This window comes from Lampetra fluviatilis, chromosome 56 (assembly GCF_964198595.1).
Source record: "Lampetra fluviatilis chromosome 56, kcLamFluv1.1, whole genome shotgun sequence".
In the NCBI taxonomy this organism is placed as follows: domain Eukaryota; kingdom Metazoa; phylum Chordata; class Hyperoartia; order Petromyzontiformes; family Petromyzontidae; genus Lampetra; species Lampetra fluviatilis.
The window spans coordinates 6,947,902-6,962,080 of NC_136330.1; the positions used below are offsets into that span (position 1 = coordinate 6,947,902).

Below are 14,179 nucleotides of genomic sequence, written 5' to 3' on the forward strand. Positions count from 1 at the left end.
CCAGACACCTCGTGACCAGACACCTCGTGACCAGACACCTCGTGACCAGACACCTCGTGACCAGACACCTCGTGTCCAGACACCACGTGACCAGACACCTCGTGACCAGACACCTCGTGTCCAGACACCACGTGACCAGACACCTCGTGACCAGACACCTCGTGACCAGACACCTCGTGACCAGACACCACGTGACCAGCCACCTCGTGTCCAGACACCACGTGACCAGACACCTCGTGACCAGACACCTCGTGTCCAGACACCTCGTGACCAGACACCTCGTGTCCAGACACCTCGTGACCAGACACCTCGTGTCCAGACACCACGTGACCAGACACCACGTGACCAGTCACCTCGTGACCAGACACCTCGTGACCAGACACCACGTGACTAGACACCACGTGACCAGACACCACGTGACCAGACACCTCGTGTCCAGACACCTCGTGACCAGACACCTCGTGTCCAGACACCTCGTGACCAGACACCTCGTGTCCAGACACCACGTGACCAGACACCTCGTGTCCAGACACCTCGTGACCAGACACCTCGTGTCCAGACACCTCGTGACCAGACACCTCGTGTCCAGACACCACGTGACCAGACACCTCGTGTCCAGACACCTCGTGACCAGACACCTCGTGTCCAGACACCACGTGACCAGTCACCTCGTGACCAGACACCTCGTGACCAGACACCTCGTGTCCAGACACATCGTGACCAGACACCTCGTGTCCAGACACCTCGTGACCAGACACCTCGTGTCCAGACACCACGTGACCAGACACCTCGTGTCCAGACACCTCGTGACCAGACACCTCGTGACTAGACACCACGTGACCAGACACCACGTGACCAGACACCTCGTGTCCAGACACCTCGTGACCAGACACCTCGTGTCCAGACACCTCGTGACCAGACACCTCGTGTCCAGACACCACGTGACCAGACACCTCGTGTCCAGACACCTCGTGACCAGACACCTCGTGTCCAGACACCTCGTGTCCAGACACGATGTGGAGCTGAGTGGACTTGCCAATGACCAGTACCAGGGGTGTCAAGATCGGCCTCTGGTGGAGGAGGAGGCTCGTGAAGGACGCTGCTGCTTCTGGGCAGTTGGAGGAAGTCGCCCTCCAGCAACAACGGAGGGCAGAGGAGCAACGCTCACAACAACGAGCGGAGGGCCGGGCGGATAAAATGCAGCGAGTTGGCACAGTAGGGGGCACAGGTGGTGGTGCATCGACCGGTCATCTCAGTCAGCCAACCCATGGAACCTGCTGGGTCTGTCCCGAGACCTCCTCGTGTTAGCGAGCGTTCGACACTTCACGTGATAGCCTCAAAGTGCACCTAGCCTGGCACGGGCGGGTATTGGTGTGTGTGTGTGGGTGGTGTTTACCACTCACCCCCTCGTGTTCCCTTCCGGCCCTTCATAGGTGCTAACAGCACTTGCCCCGACAGTCTGTTAACGCTACACGGGGGATCTTTGCCTTTGTCAAGTGGTCATAGGCGGCTGCTCTCGAACAGCAAAGGCTGCTTCGCTCATAGCGCACGTTAAAGACTCCCCCACTGACGTCATCAGCAAGAGCTGAACCACTTCGTTCCGGCATCATGGCCCACAATTAAAATTTTTTCCAGATTCAAAATGTATCAGTTGCGATCTCCCTCACACACACACACGATCACTACCCCTACTGGCAGCAGACTGATGCACGGAGACAGCTGCCCCTGGGGGTGACCCTTAGGCTAGACCACACAGCAGCAGTCATCGCTACTCCTACTGGCAACCAGGGGCGGAGCCCCTAAAATTTTGGGAAAGTCGGTGATCGGGATAACCGGATATCCGGTTACTGCAAAATGCTGGCTGCCACCTTGTCCTGCCCTGCAAAAGGTACACCTTTTGGTGTCATCTGGTCCAACACCATGTGAGACTGGGCTCTAAGGAAAGCTGTCTCGGGTGTGGACCAATCAACTTCAAGGACAGTGCATACATTATCAGAGTTTTGTTTTTTGTTTGCATTATGACTGCAGGTATTGTGGTCCATGCAAACATGACTTCGTGTAGAAATGGTGTCAGTTTTGTTGCCAGATGGAAGGGTAACAAAACAATTATCATATTTCCTCACTTGTATAAGCTCATTCGACTGATCCTGACTCTCCCGATCTCCACGGCCACCACCGAGCGCGCATTCTCCGCGTGAAAATGTTGAAGTCGCGGCTGCGCACCGGCACGGGCGACGACTGGATGTCCGACTTGATGGTGATATACATCGAGAAGGCCTGCGACTACTTGGGAATGCCGACGACGTCAACTCCCTGCGAATAGCGGAGCCGGGCGGTGGTTCACGTGCGTTCGCCAGTCGCTGTCAACGACGCTCTTCATCAAGTCCGTGCGCTTGTGCTCGTGGATCTAACCGGGCCGGAGCGGCGCAGGATCTTATTGCCTGTCGTTCATCCGAGGACGATGGCAATGACGAACTTTATCAGGTTTGACTGCTGCAGCTCCTTACTATAAAAATTCCTTCCCTTTATTACTGCTAACCCTACCTCCTCCCTTTGTTGCTGCTAATCCTACATAATGCACGGGCATAATATGACTTTGAGACCCCCCCCCCCACCTCCTACGCATTCCACAAGTAGTGACTAATCCCATATTTGCATTTGCCATAAATATGCAAAATTCCTCTGTTGATATGCAAATTCCGTTTGTCAAGGCGCCCTTCCTCCCCTAACCCAGCTTAAATATACGCTGCCAAGCTTGGTGGTGTTCATTCAGACGCTGTCTTTCCGACAGATCTGTTCTTCACCTGAGGAAAGCTGCTTGTGTTGTGGCCGAAACGTCGTGAGAATTGTATTTTATTATGTTTTATTATTATTATTTTATTATTTCCCTTCTACGCGACTTTACCGAAAGAACCAAGAAGATGAACTCTCCGATATTGTCCAGCAGTTCATGAGCATGTCAGCTCGCCCTGTTCAAATCCACTAAAATTTGTTTTCTACATTTGTGGCGGCCATTTTAAAACATACACTGGATATCAAAATATTGAATTCATTCTAAATTTGAAGCTTTCGTGACTGCAAGAATTCATACTCTTAGGTTTTTGATACAGTAAATTTTAGCTGTGACGGTCCCACCTGATGACGGAGACTTGTGTTGCCTCCGAAACGTCGTGATTTATTATTTATATATATATATATTATGATTAATATAATTTTATTTATTTATTTTTACCTACGTGACTTTACCAAAAAAACCTAAGAGTGTAATATTGAAGTCAGTTCCCTCAAAATCAAAATCCTGGCTCCGCCCCTGCTGGCAACAGACTGATGCACAGAGACAGCTGCCCCTGGGGGTGCCCCTAGGGTCAACCACACAGTAGCAATCATCGCTACCTCTCCTGGCAGCAGACTGATACACAGAGACAGCTGCATCTGGGGGTGCCCCTAGGCTAGACCCACATAGAAGCAGTCATCGCTACCCCTGCTGGCAACAGACTGATGCACAGAGACAGCTGCCCCTGGGGGTGCCCCTAGGCGAGACCCACACAACAGCAATCATCGCTACCCCTACTGGCAGCAGACTGATGCACAGAGACAGCTGCCCCTGGGGGTGCCCCTAGGCGAGACCCACAGAGCAGCAGTCATCGCTACCCCTCCTGGCAGCAGTAGAATGCCCTCAGGTCCATGTGGTCTCTTGAGTTCTCACCGAGTTGCAATCAACTTGCCGCTGAGAAACTCAGTGTCTCTACGCGTTGCCTTGAGTGGAGATTGCCTTGAGTGACGACGCTGGAGATCGTCTTGAGTGGCCACACTGGACGATTGTCTCGAGTGACGAAGCTCATTTCCATTCCGAGTGACGACACGATCGAGCCGAACTGCGGTTAAGAGGAAATTTGCGGTTTTTCGCACAAATGCCCTTTTACGGTCCCGAACTTGCGGGGTAGGGTTTTGGTGGGCTGGGTTTGGGCTTCGGAGTTCTGTCGGCCTCTGAGCAAATCAGAGGGTGCCCTTTCGGATTTTGTCATCGCATGGCCTTTCCTGTGCCCCATATAAGGGACACGGGGTGTTGGCAGAGACACTCCCACGCACTCCTCTCCGCAGAGCTCGGCTTGCTACACGGTAACGGTACGGGGTACGCGCGCAGCTTTTACACACACGCGCACACACCGCTAAATTTGGCAGCACAACGGTGCGTGATGCCAATTGATTCGCTGAGCTAAATGCTGATTTGGTTGACTTCTCGAGATCGATGGCTTCGCAATTGCGAGTCGCCGAGTGAGTGATGTCAATTCTGGTGATGGTCTAGAAGGGATATGGAGCTGAGTGAGTGATATGAATTCTGGTGATGGTCATAGAAGGGATATAGAGCTGAGTGAGTGATGTGAATTCTCGTCATGGTCTAGAAGGGATAGATAGTTGAGTGAGTTATGTGGATTCTATTGACGTTCTAGGAAGGTTAGAGAGTTAAGTGGGTAATGTGAATTCTAGCGATGGTCTAAAAGGGCTAGAGAGCTGAGTGATGTGATGTCAATTCGATTGATGTTCTAGAATGGATATTGAACTGAGTGAGTGATGTGAATTCTAATGATGTTTTAAAGCGGACAGAAAGCTGAGTGATGTCAATTCTGGTGATGGTCTAGAAGGAATAGAGAGCTGAGCGAGTGATGTGAATTCTCGTGATGTTCTAGAAGGGACAGAGAGCTGAGTAATGTGATGTGGATTCAAGTGATGGTCTAGAAGGGCTAGAGAGCTGAGTAATGTGATGTGGATTTAAGTGATGGTCTAGAAGGGATAGAGAGCTGAGCGAGTGATGTGAATTCTCGTGATGTTCTAGAAGGGATAGAGAGCTGAGTAATGTGATGTGGATTCAAGTGATGGTCTAGAAGGGCTAGAGAGCTGAGTAATGTGATGTGGATTTAAGTGATGGTCTGAAAGGGCTAGAGAGCTGAGAGAGTTACGCATTTGTTCGTGATGGTCTAGAATAGATAAAGGGCTGAGTGATGTAATGTGGATTCTCGTGATGGTCTAGAAACCATAGAGAGCTGAGTGAGTGATGTGAATTTGATTGATGTTCTAGAATGGATATTGAACTGAGTGAGTGATGTGAATTCTAATGATGTTTTAAAGCGGACAGAAAGCTGAGTGATGTGAATTCCAGCGATGTTCTAGAATGGATATTGAAATGAGTGAGTGATGTGAATTCTCACTGGAGAGATGATTGAGTGATGTGAATTCTAGCGATGTTCTAGAAGGACTAGAGAGCCACTATGAAACCTCCTTTACCAGTGGCAAAATATAGTAATAGGTTTTTAGTAACCTATTACTATATTTTGCCATTGGTAAAGGAGGTCTCATAGTGTAAATTCTTACCCCGAGCTCTCGATACTCTGATAGTGCACTGTCTTTGAGTTGTACGCCTTTTGGCGTCATCTGGTCCAACACCAATGGAGACTAGGCTCTAAGAAAAGCTGTCTCGGGTGTGGACCAATCAACTTCAAGGACAGTGCATATCATTATCATCATCAGAGTTGTTTATTTTTGTTTGCATTTTGACTGCTTGTGTTGTGGTTATTGCAAACATGGTGCCTTGTATAAAGGTGTCAGTTTTTTTTTACCAGTTGAAAGGGTAAAAACCTATTACTATATTTTGCCACTGGTAAAGGAGGTCTCATAGTGTAAATTCTTACTCCGAGCTCTCAATACTCTGATAGTGCGTTGTCTCTGAGTTGTACGCCTTTTGGCGTCATCTGGTCCAACACCAATGGAGACTAGGCTCTAAGAAAAGCTGTCTCGGGTGTGGACCAATCAACTTCAAGGACAGTGCATATTATTACCATCATCAGAGTTGTTTCTTTTTGTTTGCATTTTGACTGCTTGTGTTGTGGTTATTGCAAACATGGTGCCTTGTATAAAGGTGTCAGTTTTTTTTTTTACCAGTTGAAAGGGTAAAAACCTATTACTAGACTAGAGAGCATTCATAGTCTACTGCAGTCCCTAACAGGTGCGAGGCAGAGGCGCAGCCCTGCAACTGCTTTGCTCCATCCACTGCTGGCGGCAGGGGCCTCCGCTGGAGGGAGCTCTAGAGCGGCTTGACCAATTCGTCTTGGTAGGGTTACCCACAATTTACCTACCCACCTGCCGAGAAACTAAACTGACTGCGGTCCTTCACAATTCATACTGCTGGGGGCAGGGGAGGGGTTGAATATATGCGCAACAATGTCGCAACTGCCACGCCGGGAGATCGAACTGCCAGCCTCTTGATTGCGTGTGCAGCGTGCGGAGTCGGCATCGCACCACGCGGCAGAGTGTCGAACATCAGTTTACGTAGGGAGCGGAAATTGCACCAGATTGCGTGCGGTGTGCGCAAGTGGTTGCGTGAGATTGCGTGAGTGGTTGCGTGAGATTGCGTGAGTGGTTGCGTGAGTTTGCGTGAGTGGTTGCGTGAGATTGCGTGAGTGGTTGCATGAGATTGCGTGCGGTGTGCGCGAGATTTAACGTCAGTGTACGATAAAGTCACGTAGATAAAAAATTAAAATTAAAATTAATAAAAGTAAAATAAAAATAAAATAAAAATCACGACGTTTCGGAGGCAACACAAGCTTCCATCTTCAGGTGTCGTGGTTTTTATTTTATTTTTATTTTACTTTTATTAATTTAAATAAATATTTTTTATCTACGTGACTTTACCGAAAAAAACCTAAGAATACGAATCCTTGCAGTCACGAAAGCTTCAAATCTAGAGTCAGTGTACGAGTGTGTGATTGCAAATATTTAAATAGGTATATATTTGCGTGGTGTATATCGGTTGGGGCGTTGCGCTCCGAACCAGGCGAACAAAGTTCCACTCCCACTCACGACCCCGATGGCATTGACAGCGAATATCCGAACCGTCCCTGGGCCTCCCCCTAGGTCGACTTAGCCTCAAATCAGCAACCGGCGCAGCTGCGTAACGCATCGTCACGTGTTACGCATCGGCACCGGGGAGACAAAGGCGGCCGGACGCGGTGCTGACCAATCACCCCCCTCGTATGCCCGTGCCGGCCTTCACAGGGTGCTACTCGCCAACAAGCACTTTCCACAGCCGTCTGGTGAAGGCTAGACGGGGGATCTTTGTCTTTGTGCGGTGAGAGCGAGTGGCGGTGCGTGGCGCGTTTCCCGTTTCTGACCGCGTCTCCTATCGCGTTCCGCACATGGTCGCGACTTTGCTGTTCGTGACTCTGCTGTTCGCGACTGCTGTTCGTGACTGTGCTGTTCGCGACTTTGCTGTTCGCGACTTTGCTGTTCGTGACTGCAGATCTAGATGCCACTGGTTCTTCACGTTCTGTAGATGTAGATGCCACTGGTTCTTCACGTTCTGCAGATGTAGATGCCACTGGTTCTTCACGTTCTGTAGATGTAGATGCCACTGGTTCTTCACGTTCTGCAGATGTAGATGCCACTGGTTCTTCATGTTCTATAGATGTAGATGCCACTGGTTCTTCACGTTCTGCAGATGTAGATGCCACTGGTTCTTCACGTTCTGTAGATGTAGATGCCACTGGTTCTTCACGTTCTGTAAATGTAGATGCCACTGGTTCTTCACGTTCTGCAGATCTAGATGCCACTGGTTCTTCACGTTCTGTAGATGTAGATGCCACTGGTTTTTCACGTTCTGCAGATCTAGATGCCACTGGTTCTTCACGTTCTGCAGATCTAGATGCCACTGGTTCTTCACGTTCTGCAGATGTAGATGCCACTGGTTTTTCACGTTCTGCAGATGTAGATGCCACTGGTTCTTTATGTTCTGCAGATGTAGACGCCACTGGTTCTTTATGTTCTGTAGATGTAGATGCCACTGGTTCTTCACGTTCTGCAGATGTAGACGCCACTGGTTCTTTATGTTCTGTAGATGTAGATGCCACTGGATCTTCATGTTCTGCAGATGTAGATGCTACTGGTTTTTCATGTTCTGCAGATGTAGACGCCACTGGTTCTTTATGTTCTGTAGATGTAGATGCTACTGGTTCTTCACGTTCTGCAGGTGTAGATGCTACTGGTTCTTCATGTTCTGCAGATGTAGGCGCCACTGGTTCTTTATGTTCTGCAGATGTAGATGCCACTGGTTCTTCACGTTCTGCAGATGTAGATGCCACTGGTTTTTCACGTTCTGCAGATGTAGATGCCACTGGTTCTTCACGTTCTGTAGATGTAGATGCCACTGGTTCTTCCTGTTCTGCAGATACCAATGCTTCTTCATGTTCTGCAGATGTAGATGCCACTGGTTCTTCACGTTCTGCAGATGTAGATGCTACTGGTTCTTCATGTTCTGCAGATGTAGACGCCACTGGTTCTTTATGTTCTGCAGATGTAGATGTCACTGGTTCTTCATGTTCTGTAGTTGTAGATGCCACTGGATCTTCATGTTCTGTAGTTGTAGATGCCACTGGTTCTTCACGTTCTGCAGATATAGATACCACTGCTTCTTCATGTTCTGCAGATGTAGATGCCACTGGCTCTTCACGTTCTGCAGATGTAGACGCCACTGGTTCTTTATGTTCTGCAGATGTAGATGTCACTGGTTCTTCCTGTTCTGCAGATGCCACTGCTTCTTCATGTTCTGCAGATGTAGATGCCACTGGTTCTTCACGTTCTGCAGATGTAGATGCCACTGGTTCTTCACGTTCTGCAGATGTAGATGCCACTGGTTCTCCATGTTCTATAGATGTAGATGCCACTGGTTCTTCACGTTCTGTAGATGTAGATGCCACTGGTTCTTCACGTTCTGTAGATGTAGATGCCACTGGTTCTTCACGTTCTGTAGATGTAGATGCCACTGGTTCTTCATGTTCTGTAGATGTAGATGCCACTGGTTCTTCATGTTCTGCAGATGTAGATACCACTGGTTCTTCACGTTCTGTAGATGTAGATGCCACTGGTTCTTCACGTTCTGTAGATGTATATGCCACTGGATCTTCACGTTCTGCAGATCTAGATGCCACTGGTTCTTCACGTTCTGTAGATGTAGATGCCACTGGTTTTTCACGTTCTGCAGATGTAGATGTCACTGGTTCCTCACGTTTTGTAGATGCCACTGGATCTTCATGTTCTGTAGTTGTAGATGCCACTGGTTCTTCACGTTCTGTAGATGTAGATGCCACTGGATCTTCACGTTCTGTAGATGTAGATGCCACTGGTTCTTTATGTTCTGCAGATGTAGATGTCACTGGTTCTCACGTTCTGTAGATGCCACTGGTTCTTCATGTTCTGTAGATGTAGATGTCACTGGTTCTTCATGTTCTGTAGATGTAGATGTCACTGGTTCTTCATGTTCTGCAGATGTAGATTCCATTGGTTATTCACGTTCTGCAGATGTAGATGTCACTGGTTGTTCACGTTCTGCAGATGTAGATGCCACTGGTTATTCACGTTCTGCAGATGTTGATGCCACTGGTTCTTCATGTTCTGCAGATGTAGATGCCACTAGTTCTTCGTGTTCTGCAGATGTAGATGTCACTGGATCTTCATGGTCTGTAGTTGTAGATGCCACTGGTTCTTCACGTTCTGTAGATATATATGCCACTGGTTGTTCATGTTCTGTAGATGTAGATGCCACCACCATATGTTGCGTGGCGGTTGAACTTACGACTCTCGGTCGGAACTGTCAACTGGATGTACTGACCAGGTTTGTTTGTATCTCTGAAAGTTCGTAAGTCGAGGAGTCCGTCTGCACTCCCTATCCAATTCTAAACAAACCACTCGACACTCTTGTGCGGCTTTTAAAATAAACAAACATGTAATAATAGGAAACGACGTTTCGGGCAATTTCCCTCCTCCTTCAAAGCACGCACATCTCTCCCCACATGTACTGCACGTCTGGGGATATGACGGGAGCGAGATTTGACGCCTGGGTTCGACTCCCGAAGCGGGCGCCCCGTTGCGTCTGTGTGAAGGGTGTATCTTCTCCCCTCGTTCTGCAGTGAGTGTGTGTGTGTCTGTGTCCAACAGCTGTTGACCATCACAGAGGGTAACGCGTCGTTAAACCCGCCACCACCCGACACAGCCCATTGGTGAGGTTTGCCACGTAAAACAGAACGTGGCGATGTCGTTGCTAGGTACAGCGCACACCGGCTGTGTGTTGGAGAGCAGACGAAATGGCACGTTCTGTTTCCGTGACAGACCTTATTGATTGGCCGTGGTCGAATGGTGGCGGGTTTAACGATGCATTTGTATTTACGCGATCGATCTAACTTTTTATAGAGTTATAACATTATATATGTCAAGGCCGTAATTATAATATATTTTTTTTAGGGGGGGGCATGTGCCCCCCCCAATATTAAAATATGCTCCATCCTATGTGGTAGTGAATTTTAATTTGGAGCTTTCGTGACTGCAGGAATTACTCTTTGGTTCTTTCGGTAAAGTCACGTATAAAGATAAAATAATAAATGAAATAATAGCATTACTTAATTTAAGATAAAATAAGAAATTAAATAATAGCATTATTTATTTTATTATTTTTTATAAAAAATAATAATACATTAAATAATAGCATTACTTAATTTAAGATAAAATAAGAAATTAAATAATAGCATTATTTAATTTATTATTTTATCTTTATACGTGACTTTACCGAAAGAACCAAGAAGATGAATCCCTGCAGTCACGAAAGCTTTAAATAAAAAGTAGTGAATTTTGTTAATATTTCAGGCAGGAAATTCGTCTTAAAATTTTGATTTTTTTTCTGGTGGGGGGGGGGGGAAGATCTGGTCCCCCCCAATGTTGGCACCATGGCTACGGCCTTGATATATGTAACAACAAAAATTTCGATTGATAATTACCAAAGCGATGCAAGGCTGCAGAGATAGGTCAAGTACCATCGGTGTCGAGGTGACTTGGGGTTGTCGCTCACTCGCCACTTACGATAGCCGTGCCCCACCGCCAAATCGGACGATCTGCGAACTGCGAGCAACTGGGCGCAGTGCGCTAACCACTGCGCCACCGCTCCCCACCAGCCCCCCGTGCCTGGTGGTGAGTCACAGCCGAGGAGGAGTGGAGGGAGAGCGGTGAGGGCGGTGAGGGCGAGCTGGGAGCGGGCAGGTGAGCGGGCGATAAGGGGAGCGAGAGAGGAAACGAGGGCAGGCGAGGGAGTGAGAGAGAGTGCCTGAGTGTGTGGGGGTGTGTGGTGAGTGTGAGTGTGTGAGAGTGTGTGGTGAGTGTGTGTGGTGAGTGTGAGTGAGTGTGTGTGGTGAGAGTGAGTGAGTGAGAGTGAGTGGGTGTGTGGTGAGTGTGTGTGTGTGGAGAGTGAGTGGGTGTGTGGTGAGTGAGAGAGTGTGTGGAGAGTGAGTGTGTGTGGTGAGTGAGAGTGTGTGTGTGTGTGTGGTGAGTGTGTGGGGGTGTGTGGGGAGAGTGTGTGGGGGGTGTGGTGAGAGTGAGTGTGTGAGAGTGTGTGTGGAGAGAGTGAGTGAGTGAGAGTGAGTGGGTGTGTGGTGAGTGTGTGTGTGTGGAGAGTGAGTGTGTGTGGTGAGTGAGAGAGTGTGTGTGTGGTGAGTGTGTGGGGAGAGTGTGTGTGGTGAGAGTGAGTGAGTGAGAGTGAGTGGGTGTGTGTGAGAGTGTGTGGGTGTGTGGAGAGTGAGTGTGTGTGGTGAGTGAGAGTGTGTGTGTGTGTGGTGAGTGTGTGGGGGTGTGTGGGGAGAGTGAGTGTGTGAGAGTGTGTGTGTGGTGAGAGTGAGTGAGTGAGAGTGAGTGAGAGTGAGTGTGTGGTGAGAGTGTGTGTGTGTGGTGAGTGTGTGTGTGGAGAGTGAGTGTGTGTGGTGAGTGAGAGAGTGTGTGTGTGGTGAGTGTGTGGGGAGAGTGTGTGTGGTGAGAGTGAGTGAGTGAGAGTGAGTGGGTGTGTGGGGAGTGAGAGTGGGTGTGGAGAGTGAGTGTGTGTGGTGAGTGAGAGTGTGTGTGTGTGGTGAGTGAGTGTGTGAGAGTGTGTGTGGTGAGAGTGTGTGTGGTGAGTGTGTGTGGCGAGAATGAGTGAGTGTGTGAGAGTGTGAGGGTGTGGTGAGTGAGAGTGTGAGTGTGTGTGTGGTGAGAGTGAGTGAGTGAGAGTGAGTGGGTGTGTGGTGAGTGTGTGTGTGTGTGGAGAGTGAGTGTGTGTGGTGAGTGAGTGTGTGAGAGTGTGTGTGGTGAGAGTGTGTGTGGTGAGTGTGTGTGGCGAGAATGAGTGAGTGTGTGAGAGTGTGAGGGTGTGGTGAGTGAGAGTGTGAGTGTGTGTGTGGTGAGAGTGAGTGAGTGAGAGTGAGTGGGTGTGTGGTGAGTGTGTGTGTGTGTGGAGAGTGAGTGTGTGTGGTGAGTGAGAGTGTGTGTGTGTGTGGTGAGTGTGTGGGGGTGTGTGGTGAGTGTGTGTGTGTGTGGAGAGTGAGTGTGTGTGGTGAGTGAGAGAGAGTGTGTGTGTGGTGAGTGTGTGGGGGTGTGTGGTGAGTGTGTGTGTGTGTGGAGAGTGAGTGTGTGTGGTGAGTGAGAGTGTGTGTGTGTGTGGTGAGTGTGTGGGGGTGTGTGGTGAGTGTGTGTGTGTGTGGAGAGTGAGTGTGTGTGGTGAGTGAGAGTGTGTGTGTGTGGTGAGTGAGTGTGTGAGAGTGTGTGTGGTGAGAGTAAGTGTGTGAGAGTGTGTGTGTGGTGAGAGTGAGTGAGAGTGAGTGGGTGTGTGGTGAGTGTGTGTGTGTGTGGAGAGTGAGTGTGTGTGGTGAGTGAGAGAGTGTGTGGAGAGTGAGTGTGTGTGGTGAGTGAGAGTGTGTGTGTGTGTGGTGAGTGTGTGGGGGTGTGTGGTGAGTGTGTGTGTGTGTGGAGAGTGAGTGTGTGTGGTGAGTGAGAGTGTGTGTGTGTGTGGTGAGTGTGTGGGGGTGTGTGGTGAGTGTGTGTGTGTGTGGAGAGTGAGTGTGTGTGGTGAGTGAGAGTGTGTGTGTGTGTGGTGAGTGTGTGGGGGTGTGTGGTGAGTGTGTGTGTGTGTGGAGAGTGAGTGTGTGTGGTGAGTGAGAGTGTGTGTGTGTGGTGAGTGAGTGTGTGAGAGTGTGTGTGGTGAGAGTAAGTGTGTGAGAGTGTGTGTGTGGTGAGAGTGAGTGAGAGTGAGTGGGTGTGTGGTGAGTGTGTGTGTGTGTGGAGAGTGAGTGTGTGTGGTGAGTGAGAGAGTGTGTGGAGAGTGAGTGTGTGTGGTGAGTGAGAGTGTGTGTGTGTGTGGTGAGTGTGTGGGGGTGTGTGGGGAGAGTGTGTGGGGGGTGTGGTGAGAGTGAGTGTGTGAGAGTGTGTGTGGAGAGTGTGAGTGAGTGTGTGAGAGTGGGTGTGGAGAGTGAGTGTGTGTGGTGAGTGAGAGAGTGTGTGTGTGGTGAGTGTGTGGGGAGAGTGTGTGTGGTGAGAGTGAGTGAGTGAGAGTGAGTAGGTGTGTGGTGAGTGAGAGTGGGTGTGGAGAGTGAGTGTGTGTGGTGAGTGTGAGAGAGTGTGTGTGTGGTGAGTGTGTGGTGAGAGTGAGTGTGTGAGAGTGTGAGGGTGTGGTGAGTGAGAGTGTGTGAGAGTGTGTGTGTGGTGAGTGTGTGTGTGTGGCGAGAATGAGTGAGTGTGTGAGAGTGTGAGTGTGTGTGTGGTGAGAGTGAGTGAGTGAGAGTGAGTGGGTGTGTGGTGAGTGTGTGTGTGTGGAGAGTGAGTGTGTGTGGTGAGTGTGTGTGTGTGTGTGGAGAGTGAGTGTGTGTGGTGAGTGAGAGAGTGTGTGTGTGGTGAGTGTGTGGGGAGAGTGTGTGTGGTGAGAGTGAGTGTGTGAGAGTGAGTGGGTGTGTGTGGAGAGTGAGTGTGTGTGGTGAGTGTGTGTGTGTGGAGAGTGAGTGTGTGTGGTGAGTGTGTGTGTGTGGAGAGTGAGTGTGTGTGGTGAGTGAGAGAGTGTGTGTGTGGTGAGTGTGTGGGGAGAGTGTGTGTGTGGTGAGAGTGAGTGAGTGAGAGTGAGTGGGTGTGTGGGGAGTGAGAGTGGGTGTGGTGAGTGAGTGTGTGTGGTGAGTGAGAGTGTGTGTGTGGTGAGTGTGTGTGTGGTGAGTGTGTGTGTGGTGAGTGTGTGTGTGGTGAGTGTGTGTGGTGAGAGTGAGTGAGTGAGAGTGAGTGGGTGTGTGGGGAGTGAGAGTGGGTGTGGTGAGTGAGTGTGTGTGGTGAGTGAGAGTGGGTGTGGTGAGTGAGTGTG

General features: G+C 49.6%; 1 protein-coding gene across 1 annotated transcript in view; it reads left to right on the top strand.

The window, feature by feature from the left end:
- The first annotated feature begins 4,078 nt into the window (after positions 1–4,078).
- LOC144950155 (plastin-3-like) overlaps positions 4,079–14,179 on the top strand; it is a 63,664-nt gene continuing 53,563 nt past the window's right edge. The window contains exon 1 of the mRNA XM_078880216.1: positions 4,079–4,125. The gene's annotated coding sequence lies outside the window, so the exon portion shown is untranslated. The remainder of the gene's footprint in view (positions 4,126–14,179) is intronic.